This window comes from Monodelphis domestica, chromosome 4 (genome assembly GCF_027887165.1).
Source record: "Monodelphis domestica isolate mMonDom1 chromosome 4, mMonDom1.pri, whole genome shotgun sequence".
NCBI lineage: Eukaryota > Metazoa > Chordata > Mammalia > Didelphimorphia > Didelphidae > Monodelphis > Monodelphis domestica.
Window position 1 is genome coordinate 45930538 of NC_077230.1, and position 20401 is coordinate 45950938.

The following is a 20401-nucleotide window of genomic DNA, read 5'->3' on the forward strand; positions in this document are numbered from 1 at the left end:
ATACATATTGAAAACAGTGCCAATTTGGGGAAGCTTGATGGTACAGCTACATGGTATAGCTTGATGGTACAGCTACATGGTATAGTAGATTAAGCACCAAGCCTAGAGCCTTCAGGAGGACATGGGTTCAAATCTGACCTCAGACACTTTCTAGCTGTGTGATTCTGGGCAAATCACTTAACCCCAAATGCCTAGCCCTTGCTCTTCGGTCTTAAAAAGTGTTACCAAGACAAGAGAGTAAAGGTTTAAAAACAAAACAAAACAGGGCTAAGTAGGCAAATATTAGGATAGTAAGAATTAAGCAAAGAGCAAAAAAGATAGACAAGGGAAGCCTGAGGCTAATTATAAACATTTTAAAAAGTCATTTGCAACAAATAACATATAAGATGCCAAAAATTCTGGAAAACCATTCATTTCTACTCTATCCTTATCTTCCAATTATACACATGCCCCATAAAATACTAAACAAAGCAAAAAAACTAGAAGACTGCTAACTGTTGAAAGTCATAGACTTTATGTCCAGCAAAACTTTTTATTTTTATATATATATGGGGAGTTATCTTAGATAAAACTACACAAACTTATTTCAAGGCCCAAAGAATCATTGAATCTTATAGCTAGGAGTAAAGGTCTTTTTTTATCTAACCTCCCATAAAATGCTACAATATCCTCTATAACAGACCTAATAGATAATTATTTACCCCATCTTAAAAACTTCCAATAACAAAGAGTGAACTACTTCATAATTAATTTCTGGACAGCGCCAATGGTTATAAAGTTCTTATATATAGTTGAAATATGTCTTCGGCTTTCTCCGATTTGTCCTTGTTCTGATCTCTGAAGAGACACAAAACAAGATTGTTTCCTCTTTCATTTGATAATTCTTCAAATTCTGGAAGACAGTTATTGTGTTTCTATTTTACCTCCCCTCCCTTTCATGCCCACTTTTCATGTCTAGTCACTTTAGGGGCCAGACTAAAAATACTTAGTTATTTCAACTATTTCTAGTGGGTCATGATTTCTAGACTCTTTTTACTTTCGGAAATCCTTTAAAATTTTGGATGGACAAGAAAAAGAAGGCTTTGATTATTTGGAATAAATAATAAATCTCTCCAAGCATCCAATAAACATGTATCCAACTTTCTGAGTTTTTGAGTGAAGCTAGAACTTTAAGCTAAGTCTATTTTTAGACTTTAATACAAAAAGGTGTTAAGTAACTATGAAGGTTAAATTAATCACAAAAAGGTCAAGTAACTAACAAAAGGTGAACTTTGAAGTAGCTCAAAAGATGTAAACCAATCAAAGAAGGTGAGAACTAAAAGTATGGGCAGTTCTGGAGAAAGCCTTTGATATGATTGGTAGATGTGAAAATTTAGAGGTGGAAAGTTGGATCTGGCTGATCACTTCCTGTGAGCAGTCTGGGCACCAGTTTGATCCTGGAACTCAGCCTGGAGGAGCTCACTCAGACAGCTTCCTTGAGACTGACTTCCTTTTCCCTTGGGCTCGGGGAGGCCCCTTTGGCCAAGGCCTTTAACTCCTGCCTGGCTCAGTCTGAGCCCCAGAGCAGTTTAAATGAACTCTTTTTCCTCTCCCTCTCTCTTCTCCTTAAATTCCTTCCCTCTATATTAATTAAATTACCATAAATTTCCAGACTGACTTGGGAATTTTATTTCATGACCATTTAAAACTAGATTTAAAGTCACAACTCTAAATTCATCTTTACATGATTTTGGGGGATGGAAGAGAAAAGAGACAGAGAAAGAATATTATTTTTTGAACTTGAAAAGAAAAAGCTGGACCTTCTTGAGACTTCCAGGACAAGATGGCTCTAGAGTAGAAGCAGAGCTCATCTCTTCTCCACCAATTGAGACAGAGTGCCTCAAAAGGACAAAACCAAAATCAAACGAGTGAAGGAGTTCCACGGTAGGGCACAGCACAGAAGGTATGCAAAGTCAGGGCATTTCCATGGTGAAAGGGGGCAAAATCTCCCCCACCATGAGGCGAGCTCATCACCCCTACCCCACTCCACCTACCTTTCCAGAGTCTGAGCAAGCACAGGACAAACTTCTAAGTTCTAGATGTAAACCTCAAAATTTCTCAGACTTATGAATGTTAGGGGTTTCCCCCATTGGGGAATCTTCTACTTTAAAAAATTCCCTAGCAGATAGTGAGAATTCTACTTGAATGTGAGGGCTCCTTGCCTTGGGAATATCCCTACTCCACCCTACTTAGGACTGCTTTAGGACAGAGAGCTCCTTGAGAACAATGAAAAGTGCTTTGACCCATATGGAAAGGACAGGAAGTTCTTTGAGTCATGTCTATTTTAGAATTGATACAATGGGATACTAAGTACCTATAAAGGTGGGGCAACTTGTAAACTACTTAAACCTAAAAGGGTGATAACTTATTCAGAGGCTTTTTCTTAATGAAATTTGTCGACACAGCAGCATTTTTTTCTGACTTACTAAAGAGATTAAAACTACTCAGCTGTGAATTCAAAATAGGCGGTCCTTTAGAAACATCTACAGTGATTGGTAGATGTAAGGACTTAGGGGAGGTGACATAGGAGATTTTGCCCTTAAAAATAAGAGCTCAAAGAAGAGCTGGATCTGATTCTGAGGGAGCTCATTTTGAGAAGACTCATTCAGGGATCTCGATTTCTGACTCTCATCCTGAAGGAGAGTTCTTTGAGGAGCTCCTCTGAGGGGCTCTGTCCCTCTGGGGTAGGAGCTCTGGAGGCTCTTGAGAGAGGCCCTTTGAAACAATCTCTGGCTGGAAGATTCTTTGAGGAAGGACGCTGGCCTGGTGTCACTAAAATCCTTGTTTAGTCAGACCTTGTGTTGAGTGTTAAAAAACTGATTGATTTCTCTTTTAAGACTCAGGTCTAGGCCATATTGGCTTGAGGCCCTTCATACTTATTCCTTTCTTACTCTCTTTCTCTTTCTTTAATTACTCATTGTATTGTTAATTAAAATCTCTATAAAACCCAATTGACTTGGGTATTTGAATAATTGGGAATATTTCCCTGGCGACCATCTTATATTTGATTTTAAAATCCAAGACACTGTACTTAAACATATTTCTGCGGTCAAATTTACTCACCCTCTCTTATATCTATCACAATTTATATCTTCCACTATTTTAATCACTACAGTTTAAGACCTCAACCATTTTAGATCTCACAAGAAGGGAGGCTGGCTGAAGTCAACACAGACTTACCTCTAAGAGAAACTTGACTCAGAACACTAGGAGGCTAAGGAAACAATGAGATAGGCTGAGGAGCTTGGAGAGAGGGGGCAACTCACAGCAAAATGCTTCAGAGAACAAAATAAAGCCCTTGGGCTAAAACCTCTCCACAGAGACTTGCCTACACTCCACACCCAGACCTCCTCCCAGGCAATCTTTAAGTTCTCAGGGGCTGGACCTGCTCGTAAGAAAACCAAGACTAGGGACCCCAGGAGGCTGAGGAAATGTGGAGGTAGGGCAAGGAACTTGGGCAGAGAGAAGCAGCTCAAAGCAAAACTCCACAGAAACCTAAAAAATAGCCTGTGGGTAAAAACCTCTCCAGTTCTCAATACAGAGAATTGCCTACACGCCACACCCAGACTTCTGTGCGGCAATCTTTAAATCCATAAGGGCTGGACCTGTCATTAAGAGCAGCTGGACACTGCTGAGGACTGGGAAAAATATCGGCAAGAGACCTCTCCAGAGCCCAATACAAAGATCACCCACATTCCTCACTTAGACATCTGATCAGGAAGAAACAAGGCAATTGCCACCAACTCCCAGGAACTAAAATCCACAAACACACACACACACACACACACACACACACACACACACACACAAAGAAAAGAAGAAGAAGAAGGAGAAGGAAGGAGAAGAAGGAGGAGGAGAAGGAGGAAAAGAAGGAGGAGAAGAAAACTTGACCCTTGATAATTTTTATTCAGAAAAAACCCAGACTAAAGAAGAGGCAGCAGAAGATGACAAACAATTAAACACACCCAAACCTTCAGGAAAAAAAAAATGGAAATTGGTCAAAAGTTCTTGAAGACTTTAAATCAGGCATTGTCAGAAAAATGGAAGAGATGTGGCAAGAAAAGTGGGAAATAGTTCAAAACGAAAATAACAGTTTAAAAGACAGGATCTCCCACTTGGAAATTGAAGCCCAGAAATCAAATGAAATAATAAGCAAATTGAAGACCAAAAATGAACTGCTGGAAGCCATGCAAAGCAGGATCGATCAAAATGAAAAGGAAAATCAAAAGATTTTAGCTGAAAACCAGTCATTAAAAACTAGAATTGGGCAAGTGAAAGCCAATGACCTCACAAGACAGCAAGAATTAATAAAGCAAAGTAAAAAAATGACAGATTAGCAGGCAACACAAAACATCTCATTGAAAGGATGACTGACCTTGAAAACAGATCTCAGAGAGACAATTTGAGAATCATAGGCCTACCTGAAAATCTGGAAACAAACAAAAACCTTGACACCATACTACAAGAAACCATCCAAGAAAACCACCCTGAGGTTTTGCAACAAGAGGGTAAAATAGACATTGAAAGAGTCTATAGATCACCCGCTACATTAAATCCTCAAAAGACAACCCCCATGAATATAATTGCCAAATCCAAGAACTTCCAAGCTAAGGAGAAATTATTAGAAGAAACCAGAAAGAGACAATTCAGATATGAAGGAGCATTAATCAGGATTACATAGGATTTGGCAGCCTCCACACTAAAAGACCACAAGGCTTGGAATACAATATTCAGAAAGGCAAGAGAATTGGGTCTACAACCAAGGATCACCTACCCATCAAAATTGTCTATATACTTCCAGGGGAAAGTATAGGCATTCAACAAAATAGAAGACTTCCAAATATTTGTAAAGAAAAGCCCAGAACTGAGGACTTCCAAGTAAACATGGCTGCAATCTAGATGTGAATCGCTTCCTCTCCCCCAATGAAATAGACTACCTCAAAAGAGCATAAAAATCATCTTTGGAAGAACAGAGGGACTCTACAATAGGGCACAGCAATGAAGATACGTGGGGTTTGAGCATTTCCACACTATAAGAAGGAGAAAAAGCTCACACCCAAACGTGATCTGAACTACCCAACCCCATCTCACCTACAGAACCAGAGTAGGGACCAGCACGCTCACCAGAGACAGTGAGTGAGGAGAGCGCACAGACCACAGGGGCTCTGACAAACTGTGAACTCCGAGGAGACTCTAAAACTACCTGAAGCAAAATCTCCGCTCCTCCCTGTAGTGTGTGTGTGTGGGGGCATGCCAAGGTCCTTGGGAACTGACAAGGTCTACCAGGGAACTACCAATCAGAGAGGTTTCACAGGAGACTCCTGCCCACGGGAGAGAAGAGACCATAGACCACGCAGGCACGCTAACAAATTGCGGAGGCTGCTGCAGAAGAACCAGCCTGAGGCAAAAGCACCGCCACTTAAATCAATAGAAAACCCACCCATCTCACTCAGACCTCTGACTAAAAAGGAAAGGAAAAACCACCAAAGGGATGGCTCATAGTGCCCAAGATCAACCCTCCAAGAAGAAAGGGGAAAAAATGACTATTGAAAACCTTTACGGAGGGAAAACCCAGGTTACAAAGGAAAAAGAGGATGAAATTCAAATAAAATCAAAATGGAAATTGTCCACAAGCTCTAGAAGAACTCAAAATGCAGCTTATCCAAAAGATGGAAACCTTCTGGCAAGAAAAATAGGAAAAAATTCAGAGAGAGGTCATGAGTCTGATAGACAAGAACTCCCAATTAGAGAAACAGCTGGAAGCCTCAAAAAGCAGGGCAGACCAAACCGAAAAGCAAAACCAGTCCTTAAAGACCAGAATTAAGCAATTGGAAGACAATGATCTTGCAAAACAGCAAGAATTAATGAAGCAATATAAAAAAATTAGTGAATTAGAAGAAAACATAAAATATCTCACTGACAAGGTGACAGACCAGGAAAACTGAGGAAAGACAGGCAATTTGAGAATCATTGGTCCACCTGAAAAACCAGAGATTAACAAAAATATCGATGCCATACTACAAGAAATCATCGAAGAGAATTGCCCTGATGTTTTCATAAAAGGGGGCAAAAAACAGAAATGGAAAGGGTTCACAGAACACCCTCTATACTAAATCCCCAAAAGACAATCCCCAGGAATGTAATTGCCAAATTCAAGAGCTTCCAAGCTAAGGAGAAAATCTTATAAGACGCTAAAAAAAGAAACTTCAGATACAAAGGAGCATCAATGACACAAGACCTAACAGCGGCCACCCCAAAAAAAAAACCGCAAAGCCTGGAACACGATATTCAGAAAGGCAAGAGAACTGGGTCTTCAACCAAAAATCAACTACCCATCAAACCTGACTATATAGTAGTAGTAGTCTCTTGGTAATCGAGGATGATGATTGTCTTTGTGCGCTTTCATTGTGGTGTAGATGAGTGTGCACAAAAAATACTTGTGGGTGAAGGAGATTTAAGTGGAAAAGTCGATGCACAGAGACAGTCCCACTCTCTTGGCATTGGAAGCCTGGGTCCATTGGCACGAAAAATTGTTACACCTGGAGACTTCCTCAGCTGCATTGGATGGCTGTGCTGTCTTTTGTGTTCCAACACGCCCTAAGCACTCCACAGTGCTTTGCTGCGTCGCCCTCTCAGCCGTTGAACCTTCTTATTGGTTTCTTCTGTCTGTTCGGCCGAAGCAGTCTTCACATGCTGGGTGAGCAAAGCCTTAGTTCACCAGGAGCCTACGATCCAATGGCTACCCTCACAAGGTTTAGCCGGCCTGTCAAAGCCATTGCCCAGGGTGTGGCCACTGCCACATGCTAGCAGCTACTAGGAGCCACAAGTGAGAGCTGGGTGTCAGGTGAGGGTCAGAGGTTGGAGAGCTGCCCTAGGAGGGCACCACAAGCCCTCCATACCAGAGATACTACTCCTCCCTGAGCACCCCATACACCCCAATGGGTGTACTAAGTGGGTACTAATGGGGTACTAAGTGGTTTAAAATCATATATAAAAAAAGAAGAAAGAAAGGGGGAGGGAGAGAAGATGGCACCAAGAGAAACTTGAAGGAATAAGAAAATTATTCTTATTCTTATTAAAACAAATAAGAAAAATCTATATTACACAAAAAAGCATAAGGGAGTAGGAGGGGAAGAGTACAGCTATAAGAAGGAGAGGAAGAGAGTGCTAAAAGGTAATATTCAAACCTTACTCTCAGTAGAATCAATTCTGAGAGGGAAGAACATCTAGATCCACTGGGGTATTGAATTCTATCTTACCCTATTGGGAAGTTGAGGGAAAGAGAAAGGGGAAGGGAATTAAATGACCCTAAAACATAAAAAGGGCACAAAAAGGGAGGGGGCAGAAAGAAATGGAAAATAAGGGTGGGGATTAGGGGGACTGTTTAAAAACAGAACAGGGGTGTAGAAGGAAATAATGAAAGAGGAAAGGGCAGGACAAGGAGAGAAAATCAAAATGTTGGGGAATACACAGACAGTAATCATAACTTTGAATTTTAATGAGATGAACTCACCCATAAAGTGGAAGCAAATAGCAGTGGATTAGAAACCAAAATCCTACCTATGTTGTCTACAAGAAATACACATGAGGAAGGAAGATATACATAGGGTAAAGATAAGCAGATGGAGCAAAATTTATTGGGCATCAACTGAGAAAAAGAAGGCAGGAGTAGCAATCATGAAAAAAATTGAACAAGCCATCAAAGAACTCCCTAAGAAAAAATCCCCAGGTCCAGATGGATTCACAAATGAATTCTATCAATCATTTAAAGAACAACGAATCCTAATACTATACAAGCTATTTAAAATAATAAGCAAAGAAGGAGCTCTACCAAATTCCTTTTATGACACAAATATGGTACTGATTCCAAAGCCAGGCAGACCAAAAACAGAGAAAGAAAACTACAGGACAATCTCCTTAATGAGCATAGATGCAAAATCTTAAATAGAATACTAGCAAAAAGACTCCAGCAAGTGATAACGAGGGCTATTCACTATGACCAGATAGGATTCATCCATATAAACAAACAAACCAACAAAAATCACATGATTATCTCAACAGATGCAGAAAAAGCCTCTGACAAAATATAACACTCATTCCTTTTTTTTTTTTTTAAACCCTTACCTTCCGTCTTGGAGTCAATACTGTGTATTGGCTCTAGGGCAGAAGAGTGGTAAGGGCTAGGCAATGGGGGTCAAGTGACTTGCCCAGGGTCACACAGCTGGGAAGTGTCTGAGGCCAGATTTGAACCTAGGACCTCCCGTCTCTAGGGCTAGCTCTCAATCCACTGAGCTACCCAGCTGCCCCCAACACTCATTCCTTTTTGAAAACACTAGAAAGCATAGGAATAAATGGGCCTTTTCTAAAAATAATAAACAGTATATATTTAAAACCATCAGCAAGTATCATGTGCAATGGGGATAAACTAGAAGCCTTCCCAATAAAATCAGGAGTGAAACAAGGATGCCCGTTATCACCTTTATTATTTAACACTGTATTAGAAACACTAGCAGTAGCAATTAGAGAAGAAAAAAGAAATTAAAGGTACTAAAATGGGTAATGAAGAGACCATGCAGATGATATGATGGTCTTCCTAAAGAATCCTAGAGAATCAACTAAAAAGCTAGTAGAAATATTCAACAACTTTAGCAAAGTTTCAGGATATAAAATAAACCCACATAAATAATCAATATTTCTATGTACTTCCAACTCATCCCAGAAGCAAGAGTTACAAAGAGAAATTCCTTTAAAATCACCCTAGACAATATAAAATACTTAGGAATCTATCTGCCAAGATAAACACAGGAACTGTATGAACACAACTACAAAACACTCTCCACACAATTACAACTAGATCTAAATAATTGGGAAAACATTAATTTCTCATGGGTAGGACGAGCTAACATAATAACAATGACAATCTTACCCAAACTAATTTAATTATTTGGTGCCATACCCATCAAACTACCAAAAAACTTTTTTTTTCAGAATTAGATAAAACAATAACAAAGTTTATTGGGAAGAACAAAAGATCAAGAATATCAAGGGAAATAACAGAAAAAAAAAGTGCAGGAAGGTGGCCTTGCTGAACCAGATCTTAACCTGTACTATAAAGCGGTGATCATGAAAACCATACAGTTCTGGCTAAGAGACAGAAGGGAGGATCAGTGGAATAGACTTGGGGTAAGTGACCTCAGTAAGACAGTCTATGATAAACCCAAAGATTCCAGCTTTTGGGACAAAACCCCACTATTTGACAAAAACTGCTGGGAAAATTGGAAAATAGTATGGGAGAGATTAGGTTTAGATCAACATCTCACACCCTACCCCAAGATAAACTCAGAATGGGTGAACGACTTGAATATAAAGAAGGAAACTATAAGTAAATTAGGTGAACACAGAATAGTACACATGTCAGACCATTGGGAAGGGAAAGATTTTAAAACCAAGCAAGACTTAGAAAGAGTCACAAAATACAAAATAAATAATTTTGGCTACATCAAATTAAAAAGTTTTTGTACAAACAAAACCAATGAAACTAAAATTAGAAGGAAAGCAACAAATTGGGAAACAATCTTCATAACAAAAACGTCTGACAAAGGTCTAATTACTCAAATTTATAAAGAGCTAAACTAGTTGTACAAAAAATCAAGCCATTATCCAATTGAACAATGGGCAAGGGACATGAATAGGCAATTTTCAGTTAAAGAAATCAAAACTACTAATAAGCACATGAAAAAGTGTTCTAAATCTCTTATAATCAGAGAGATGCAAATCAAAACAACTCTGAGGTATCACCTCACACCTAGCAGATTGGCTAACATGACAGCAAAGGAAAGTAATGAATGCTGGAGGGGATGTGGCAAAGTAGGGACATTAATGCATTGCTGGTGGAGTTGTGAATTGATCCAACCATTCTGGAGGGCAATTTGGAACTATGCCCAAAGGGTGATAAAAGACTGTCTGCTCTTTGATCCAGCCATAGCACTGCTGGGTTTGTATCCCAAAGAGATAATAAGGAAAAAGACTTGTATAAGAATATTTATAGCTGCACTCTTTGTGGTGGCCAAAAATTGGAAAACGAGGGGATGCCCTTCAATTGGGGAATGGCTGAACAAATTGTGGTATATGTTGGTGATGGAATACTATTGTGCTCAAAGGAATAATAAAGTGGAGGAATTTCATGGAGACTGGAACAACCTCCAGGAATTGATGCAGAGTGAGAGGAGCAGAACCAGGAGAACATTGTACACAGAGACTGACACACTGTGGTACAAGAGAACGTAATGACTTCTCCATTAATGGCTTTACAATGTCCCTGAACAATCTGCAAGGATCTACGAGAAAAAAAAAAACTATCCTCAAGCAGAGGACAAACTGAGGGAGTAAAAACACCAAGGAAAAGCAACTGCTTGACTACAGACGTTGAGGGGACATGATCAAGGAGAGATGCTAAATGAGCACCCTAATGCAAATACCAACAATAAGGAAATTGGTTCAGAGCAAGGACACATGTGATACCCAGATGAATCGCGTATAGGGGAGGGGTGGGGAGGAAAAGAAAATGATCAGTTTCCAATGAATAATGTATGAAAACGACCAAATAAAAATGTTTTAAAAACTAAAAAAAAAAAAAATATACATATATATATGGCTAAAGTGGCCTGGAGATAAGTCATGGGGGCTGAGATGGTTGAGGAATTGAGAGGTCAAGTTGTTAAAAAAAAAGTCTACAGAGGATGGGACAGAGAAGATGACTGTAACCCTGATAATGAATTTACTGGGTACAAAGAATGACCTAGAAGACAACAGATGACAGTAATAAGGATTTCAATGGGATTAAGTGACCCGTAAAGAAAGGGGCAAAGTATATTTTAGAGGGATGGTGGCAGAGAGGTCTAAGGATAGCAAGAAGGGGAGAAAAAAGCATGCTGACTTCTCCCCTTGGTTGTGTGTAAAAACAGAGTGAGAGGCCAAGAATATCAGCCTGAGGAAGAGTGCCAAGAGCTGTAGTGTCCTGAGGAGAAAACTCTATTTCTGTGAATATGAGAAGAGTCAAGGAGTGAGGAATATGAGAAGAAATCTAGGATGAAGGGGAAAATTCCATCTAGGGGTCCCACTGTAAAGAAATAGAAGAGGGGGCAGTTGGGTTGGCTCAGTGGATTGAGAGCCAGACCTGGAGATGGGAGGTCCTGGGTTCAAATATGGCCTCAGACACTTCCCAGCTATGTGACCCTGGGCAAGTCACTTAACCCCCATTGCCTAGCCCTTACTGCTCTTCTGCCTTAGAACCAATACACAGTATTGATTCTAAGCTGGAAAGTAAGGGTTTATTTAAAAAGAAAAAAAAGAAATAGCAGAAGATTGGAACTAGAGATGGCAAATTTATGTCAGGGAGGTGGGTAGATGCTACATCCACTGCTGATCCCATTACTGCTAGTACCAAGTATATCTGTGGCCTGAGCAGGTCTAGCCTGTGTGGCAGAGGCATTGACATCCCTAACACCTAACCTGTATGGGAAGGCACATTATGTCACCTGGAGATCCTATTCAGCTCCCATGGATTCCACAATCACTTTTATAGTAATGAGTTTCAAATCTACTTATTCAGCCCTAGCCTCTCTGCCGGCCACCAGACATCTGCTTGGCTATATGGTGGGCTCCCTGAAGTCAGGGGCTGTCCTTTGCCTCCTTTTGCCTCCAGACTCAAGTGTAATGCCTGGCGCAATCGGTACTTACTAAATGTTTATTGATCTTAAACATGTCCTAAACTGAACTCATTATCTTTCCCTCAACCTTCCCATGCTCCTAACTTCCCTATTGCTATGGAGGGCATCTCCAGCACCCCCCCCCCAACCCCCCCCCAGACCATAACCTAGGGGTCAGTCTCAGCTCCTCACTCTCTCACTCCCTTATAGCTCATCTGCTTGCCTCTTTGCCACATCCCTTGACAATGCCTGCCCCCTGTCCTGTGATGCTGCTACCACACGCGGGCAGGTTTTCATTTCCTCATGGCCAGCCTCAGGTAGCTTGCTGGTGGATTTGTGTGCCTCAAGCCTCTTTCCACCTCCATTCAGTCACAGTCATTTTCCTAGAGCAGGTCTGACCAAGCTATCTCCAAAGCAAAACTCCAGCAGCTGCCTATCACCTCCAGGAACAAATATAAAAATCTCATTTGGTATGCCAAGCTTCCACGACCTTCTCCAGGTCCCCCTGGATCCCAACACAATGGCTTCCTTGCTTTACTGGACCTGAACAAGTGCTCCAGGTCCTTAAGCACCCATAAATTATATGCTTTGGAATGCCAGGATAGTTTACATTAATAGAACTTCCTAATTCTTTTCTTTAATTCTGAATTATTCTCTAAAATGCTTGTATAGTGTCACACATGGCTATTCTTTTCCTCTGCAATAACTTCAAAGCTTATTTTTAAAATAAAAATATATTTCCCACGTAATTCTAAAAGTTTTGCTTTCTGCTTGTATGCAATGAAAGGGTGGGTTTTTAGAAATGTATTTTGAGGGGGCAGTTAGGTAGCTCAGTGGATTGAGAGTCAGGCCTAGAGCTGGGAAGTCCTACATTCAAATCTGGCCTCAGATACTTCCCAGCTGTGTGACCCTGGTCTTAACCCCGCACTGCCTAGCCCTTACCACTCTTCTGCTTTGGAGCCTGTAGCAGTCCACCCCTATCTAGGGACAAGGGAAACAGTATGTACAGAGTGGCTTAGAAGAGAGCATGCTCAGTCTTGTGCATGGCTGGGAAAGCCTCTGACCCTTGACCCCAGCTTCCCCCAGGTTAGGCGGGAAAACAGGTTTCTTTGTGTTTACCTGGCTAAGAGAAACCACACCTATACCTTGTCATTAACCAGTGATAATCATCCCTATGTATTGTGTATATTTGCATATCAAAGAGATTAAATACAGGGCCACAGCAAGCTCTGCCCTCTCTTGGATCTTAGCTCTCACTGATTTCTGTCCTTGCTGGAGCTTGGCCTCTGGCCAAGCTCCATCTTTAATTCCTTTCCTTATCTACCTCTCCCACCTGGGACCTGGCTTTTGGCCAGGCACTCTCTTTTCTCTATCATGTCTCCGACCTGTGTGGTATTAATTGTGGATCTCAGGACGGATCATGCCTCTGCGACATCCTAAGATCGGGGTTCTGCTGTGGCCCCATTATAATCAATAAGGCCTGGTTTCTGACTCATTTCTGCCACCTCATATCTATAACTTGGCTCCACCACGCCCCTCGGGGTATCCGAAACTTCTATCCTTTTTCTATCTTCCTACCTTGAGGCTTCTCGCGGGTTCGGGGAGCCTCAGAGCCAATACACAATAGTGATTCCAAGATGGAAGGTAAGAGTTAAAAAAAAAAAAGAAATTTATTTTGAAGTCCAAAAATGTCTTTAATTTATAAAGCTATACTCTATATAGCTTGAACATTCACAAACTGTCCATAAGCCCAAACGGTCTGAATAAGGCCTTATTTATCTGGTTTAGTTGTATACTAAATATACTATGGGCACAAGCACCTACAAGTTCCAGAGCAGAAGAGCAATAATGGATAGGTAATTGGGATTTAGTAAACTTGCCCAGGGTCACACAGCTAGGAAGTGTTTGAGGTCAGATTTGAACCCAAGACCTCCAATCTCTAGGCCTCCAGACTCTATCCACTGAGCTACCTATATGCCTCTAGCATATATACTTTAAACAACAAAAACACAAGGACTATGGTAGGGTCCTAACTGTAAAAAAGAATGGGGCAAGACTTGATGTGCACAATGAATATAGACCAAAAACAGATTTTTGGGGCAAAAAATTTAGGTTATTTATTACAAAAGATGAAGGTAAATTCATATTCAATTCAATAAGTATTTATTAAACATATGATATGCAAAGCAATGTGTTAGCACTGGGGATACAAAGATAAGAAAATAAATAGTTCTTATCTTCATGGAGCTGACATTCTACCAGGGATATGCCAAATAAACAGGGAATTAAATATAAAATAATTTGAATAGGGTAAGAACAATTAATTATTGGGACTGGAAAAGGCTTCCTCCAGGAAATGATATCTGAGATGATTAAGGAAACTAAGGATTCAAAGCTATCTCTAGATATGCAATACATGGGAGAATTTAAATTTCTTTGTTCTTAGACATAGCTATCATAACTTTATCAGAAACCACGTAAGAATAAAACTGAAACCCCTAAGAGGAGATAGGAGATGGGGGATTCTTCCAGAATATTTGGATGTTATATCATTTTAGTAATGGAATGAGGAACTTGAGTCTCCTTTCAACACAAGTAGAATGGGGAAGAGAAACCTAAAATTCAGAATTACAGTTTCCTAGTTCCCCAAGTTATTCACTCTAAAATCTGTGCAATGGTGTATATTTACTAAATATAGTTAGAGTCTAACTGTCAGTTCTAGTCAGTAAAGGAAGATTTTTCTGGAGTGAAAAGTTTGAGAATGAAGGCATACATTTTTGTTAATAAGTATTTTCTGGAAATTTTTTTTTTTTAAACACATCACTTCCTTTCCTTTCTAAACAAAGTTCACTGACCCCAATTTAACTTTTTTTGATGACTCAGAGCTTTCATGATTCAGTGAGAGGATATAACACACTGATTACATCATTGTTCCTGAAGCATGTTACTGGCTGTCCTTCCACTAAATGACTTCATGCTTTTAGTTATTAGTCATTTCTTAATATTTTGGTTCCTCAAAGCTCTCCTGGTCCCTTTGTTGCTTCTAACTTGATTTATGTAACTGAACTTTTTAAGAACCTGCAAGTTTAATTTTATCTACAATTCTCACACCCCCCCTTTTCCCTCAAGGAATTCTTCCATATTTTTCTGACCTACAAAGTGAAGGACAGGGCTCACAAAGGATATTTTTCTTAAAGGAATTTTTCCCACTTTTCAGTTCAAAGCTGGGGTTAGGGTGATGTGTCGCTAGAAGTCTGTGGAAGGAAGCATTCTGGTGGCCAGGGAAAGAGCAAGAGCCCTGGAAACAAGGGGAGCTGGGTTCAAATCCTGCCTCTGAAACTTATTATTTCTTTGAATGATCTTGGGCAAAACATTTTACCTCCATGGACTTTAGGTTCCTCATCTGTAAAGTGAAAGGCTAGGGCTAGGTGGTTTCTGAAGTTTCTTTCAGCTCTCAATCTACGATCCTATGAAATAAGCAGGGATATTACTGCGTGTGGTCATATGAAATTTAGGAGGATAGCCACAATTAAGTCTTGTGAAGGGAAGAGTAAAAAACTCCAAACTTGCTCAAGTCAACTTTTAAAGATAAGTTTAATAGGTGAGAAGGGAAAAACAGAGAGATAGCACTTCATGGTAATGAGAAAGAGGCCCCAGGGAATTAGTGTTCTGTGGCCAGAGATCCTAAATTACTAGAAGATTCCTGATCTGGATAGGGGGGCTGGGGTAACAGGGCAGAGAATTAATCTGCAGTAGCTGGAAGAAATGCTTCATGTTTTAAATAATTATTCCCACTATCTAGATGCTAATGTCAATTGTTTCTGAAAGGGATCAAGGTTTGTGGTGCCTTAGGTGAAATTCCAATCATCAGGCTCCCATGCTATCTTGACTGCGCTCATACTCATTGAAAATGTAGCATAATGTAAAAGCATAAAATTTGTTATTGCTGTTCAGATATGCCCAACTCTTTGTGACCCCATTTGAGGTTTTCTTGGCAAAGACATTGGAAAGGTTTGCCATTTCCTTTGCTAGCTCATTTTACAGACTAAGGAAACTGAGGCAAACAGACAGGTTTAAGTGGCTTGACTTGGGCCACCCAGCTATAAAGTGGCTGAAACTAGATTTGAATTCATAAAGATGACTCTTTTGACTTCAGGCCTGGCATTCCATACATTGTGCCACCTAGCTGCCCCAAAGCATCAAAGCCTAACTTTAAAAAAGTAAGATCTTATTCTCTGCCTAAACATGTCCTCAAACAAAATATGTCTAAAACTAAGTTTCCTTTAAAAGTTAGCAACTTTTCATTATTTACTACTAAAACTAGCATCTTTCAAATATTCTATACCTTTGAATCATCCTTGCAATATCTCCTGGAACTATCCCTTCCACATACATCCTCACTGCTAACTACATATGGTCATTCTGTATTACATATATGGTCATATAGCAGGTATCACATATGTATATGGTAATATGAAATTTAGAAGGATAGCCACAATTAGGTCTTATGGAGGGAAGAATAAAAAACTCAAACCTTGCTGAAGTAAACTTTTAAAGATAAGTGTAATAGGTGGGAAGGGAGAAATAGAGAACTATCACTTCATGGTAATGAGAAAGAGACCCCAGGAAATTAGTGCCATGTGGGACCATTCCTTATCAATTCTTAGCTATATTACCTCTAGGTTCCTAGCTGATTTTCATAATTTCATTAATTTATGCACCTCTATCCAACTAATCTTTCTAAAACTTTGTTTTCATTTGTGACACTTCTCTTTTTGATTCTATACCCTGCCCATTCAAAATGTTTGTTTTTTTTTAACTAATCCAAAATATTAACCACAATTTCAGTTAGTCTAGTGTCTTTCCTAGCTTTCCCCTTGCCAACTCATGTGCCTTTATTCTTTCCCATCTTAGTAACCTTGCTCATACTATTTGGTCTCCAACAACACTTCTCATCCAGTTTAAGACCTAACTCCTTACTGAAGACTTCTCAGATTAACCCCAGCCCATATTTTTCTTATTCTAAATTCCTATGGAATTAGTGATGTGTCTGCAACTAACTCTTATGTTGCTCATGGATAATCTGTTCATTTGAAAATAAGAAGGGACCTTAGAGATCACCTAATCTAGCCCTGTCACTTAAAAGTCAAGGATGCTGAAGCCCTAAGAAGTTAAATTACTTCTGCAAGGTCATAAAGAAATTGGCAGAACAAAGATTTGAATCTAGATTTTCTGACTCAGGCTCAAACTGCTTCCTCTATAATCTCTTTGACACATGAAAAAGGTAGAGAACTGTTTGTGTTTTGTCTCTCTAAGTAGACAATAAGCTCTTCCATGGCAAAGGCCTTTTTTTTTTTTAAAGTCTATCACAATTAGTTCAGTGCTTGGTATTCATTTCCTTACATCCAGATTCAGTTTAGATGCTCCTTCAATTCAATTCAAAATGTATTAAGCACCTACTAAGACAAAATGAAAAGTCTATGCTCTCAAAGATAAAGATAAATGTAGTTCTGGATAGAGAACGAATGAGGAAAAGAAGAGAGATCAGATGAAGAATCCTAGAAATATTTGGGGGTAGAGTGAGCATGAAGAGCAGGAAGTGAAGGAGGAGGATCATGGAAGGCCTGATAAAATAGGTGACCTCTAACCTAAACCTTGAAGGAAGATAAAGATTCTGAAAGGCAGAGGGGACCTGAGAATGCACTGGGCATAGGGGACAAATGTACTGAAGCAGGAGATGATGGCATGTTGAGTATAAGAAAAAGCAAACAGTTCCATTTGACTGGTATATGAAGCACAGAAAAGGGAGTAAGTAATATGAAAGAAGGCTGAAGAGATTCAGTCAAAAGACTGTTGAAGACCCTAAGAGCCAGACCAAAGAATTTATATTCTTATTTAAGAAAAATAGGGAGTCCTAAAAGTTACGAGTAGGTGAATAAGACAGTCAGATGTGTCCCTCATTCCCCCTTTCCCTGATACACCAAAGCTGAAGGAACTTTTCCCTTCTTCAAATTTGCCTTGAGCATTTTATTTGAGTATGCCTCTATTATATGTTGTAACAGAATGATAATCTGTGTGACACTATTTCTTGTTGTTGTAACTGGGTACTCTGCCTTACTAGAGAGCTGCTAGTTACAATGGGGATAGATGTACTTTGAGAGATACTGAGAGAGAGAGAGGGATGCTGCTACAGGGGAATGCTCTGGGGTTTGCCGATGGCTGATAGATCAATCTATTTCCTAACCTCCTCCTCCCATCACCCCCAGATCCCACATACTCCCTCACCCCCTTCCCGTCTTCCATCCTCTCCCTCAAAATTTCTTCTTGAAGCTTGTGGCTTCACCCCTCCCTCCTGAGTGGACTACGAAGATACTCTTGTTTTCTTTCTCAGGTAAGGGGTTTATTGGTAAACAACAGAATAGAGAACTGAGGAAAGAGGAATGAGGGTTTCCCTAAACTATAAGGAGAATTTGAGGGTTTGGGAAATCAATCCAGTCACAACTGTGACAGAAGGACAGTCAGAGAGATGGAGGACAACTGTTATTATTCTTTTCTTCTCCACAAAGCCACCAAGGTCTCTCAGCCTAATTTCAGAAGCCTGGGACAAAAACTAATAATAATCAGTTCTCAGCTTCTTTTCCCTTCAGTCAGGCTTGCCTCCTATGATCAGAAAAACCCAGAGAGCCAAAGTATCCTGGTCAGTCAACCCCCGAGGGAGAGACAGGATCAGTTCCTTTCCCCCTGGTCAGCTCAACTGCCTCCTCCTCCTGGGAACATTCTGTTTGGAATCTTTGTCTTGAATGACAGACAGGTCCCCAGCCTTGTTTCTTACATGACCTGGCTTGTAAGTCTTCTCTCTCTTCATGCCTCTTACACAATGTGCTATCACATTATTTACATGATGTGCTAGACCCTTAGAAATAATCATAATTGTTTTTCATCTCTTTATTCTCAGAACCTGACTTCACAGATATCCAGAGGTTCTAGAGAGGAATTTCCCTAAAAGATAAAGTTTGATACCTTCTCTGCTCAGTCTGAGAAGTTAGGAGACTTTACAAGATCACAGAGTTAATCTGTGTCAGAGGTGGGCCTTTAACCAAGCTCTATCCATACTGCCTATTGACTTACACATAATAGCCACTTCATACATGTTAGCTGAGTTAGCACAAAGCAGGTACTTAATAAATGCAAGTTGAATGAATGAAATGAGCCAGTTATGGTTAGTTGCTTGGGTTTTAATTTCACTTCAGATAATGGAGGTGCTGGGCCATAAATGACCACTTACAATTTATTTCTCATCTGTAAAATAATGGTAATATAACTTACTCTAGTACCCGAAAACTTCACCTCTCACTTTATTGTGATAAGACCATTCAACATGAGCTCCTCTTTTCTTTCCCCTCATTTCAAAAAAACCATGACATAATCCTTCATTATCTCTTGCTTTTCCCTGTGTCTATGATGAGGTGACCCTTCCTGTGGAAGCCAACTCCTTTAATGTGCCCTCATTTTCATCTTCTCAAATTTCTCCAGCAAATTACAACTTTTTTTTTAAACCCTTACCTTCCATCTTAGAATCAATACTGTGCATTGGTTCTAAGGCAGAAGAGTGGTAAGGGCTAGGCAATGGGGTTTACGTGACTTGCCCAGGGTCACACAGTTAGGATGTGTATGAGACCACATTTGAACCTAGGACTTCCCATCTCTAGGCCTGGATCTCAATCCACTGAGCCACCTAGCTGCCCTCAAATTACAACTTTAATTGAACCTTCACTTTCTTTAATCTTCAGTCTTTATCTACTACCAGCAGTTTCCCTACTCACTGCAAACAAGCCCAGGTCTCCTTCTGACCTGTACTAGATTCTACCATTCCATCAAGTTATTGTTCTTATATTCTTCCTCTCTTTTTCAGCTAAACTCCTGTAAAAGTTATCTGCATGCTTTACTTTCATTTCTTCTACTCCACCCTTAACTTTTCAACTCTGTACAACTTCTGACCTCATCAGTTAAGTGAAACTGATTTCTCCAGAAAGTCACCAATAATCTCTTTAACATTAAATCTGATGGCCTTTTTTAACCTACATCATTCTTAACCTCCTCTTCTGCAGTAGAGATTAATGATTATTCTCTCCTCCTAGATACTCTGTCCTCTTTAGGTTTTCATGATACTACTGTATTTGTCTAATTGTTCTCTCTCAATCTCCTTTGCTGCTGCACTTCCAGGCCATACCCCCTAATTGTGGATGAGCCACAAAGCTCTGTTTTAAGCGCTTTACTCTTCTTTCTCTAAATTCTCTCTCATTTGGTGTCTTCATTAACTACCTTGGGTTTAATTATCATCTCTATTCTGATGACTTACAGATCTATATAGCTAGCCTCAGTCTTTACAGTGAGCATTGGTTCCAGATTACCAATGGCCTACTGGACATTTTCAAACTGGATATCCTAGAATCAGTTATGACTAGATTTGTCAAAGGACACAAACATTTGCTTGGTCCTTTGAGGTCTTCTAAAATTCGAGTCCTTCCAATGTTAACCACCTACTACACCAGGAAGACACCTCAAACTTAATGTGTCCAAAACAGAACTCATTATTTTTGCCCTCAAATCCATCCTTTTCACCATTTTTTCAGTGTCTCAGGTTTGTAACCCGA

At 39.9% G+C, this 20401-nt stretch overlaps 1 protein-coding gene across 2 annotated transcripts in view; it reads right to left on the bottom strand.

Moving 5' to 3' along the window:
- The window catches only part of APOO (apolipoprotein O), a 111729-nt gene that overhangs the window by 18305 nt on the left and 73023 nt on the right, over nucleotides 1–20401 (bottom strand). The window lies entirely within an intron of this gene.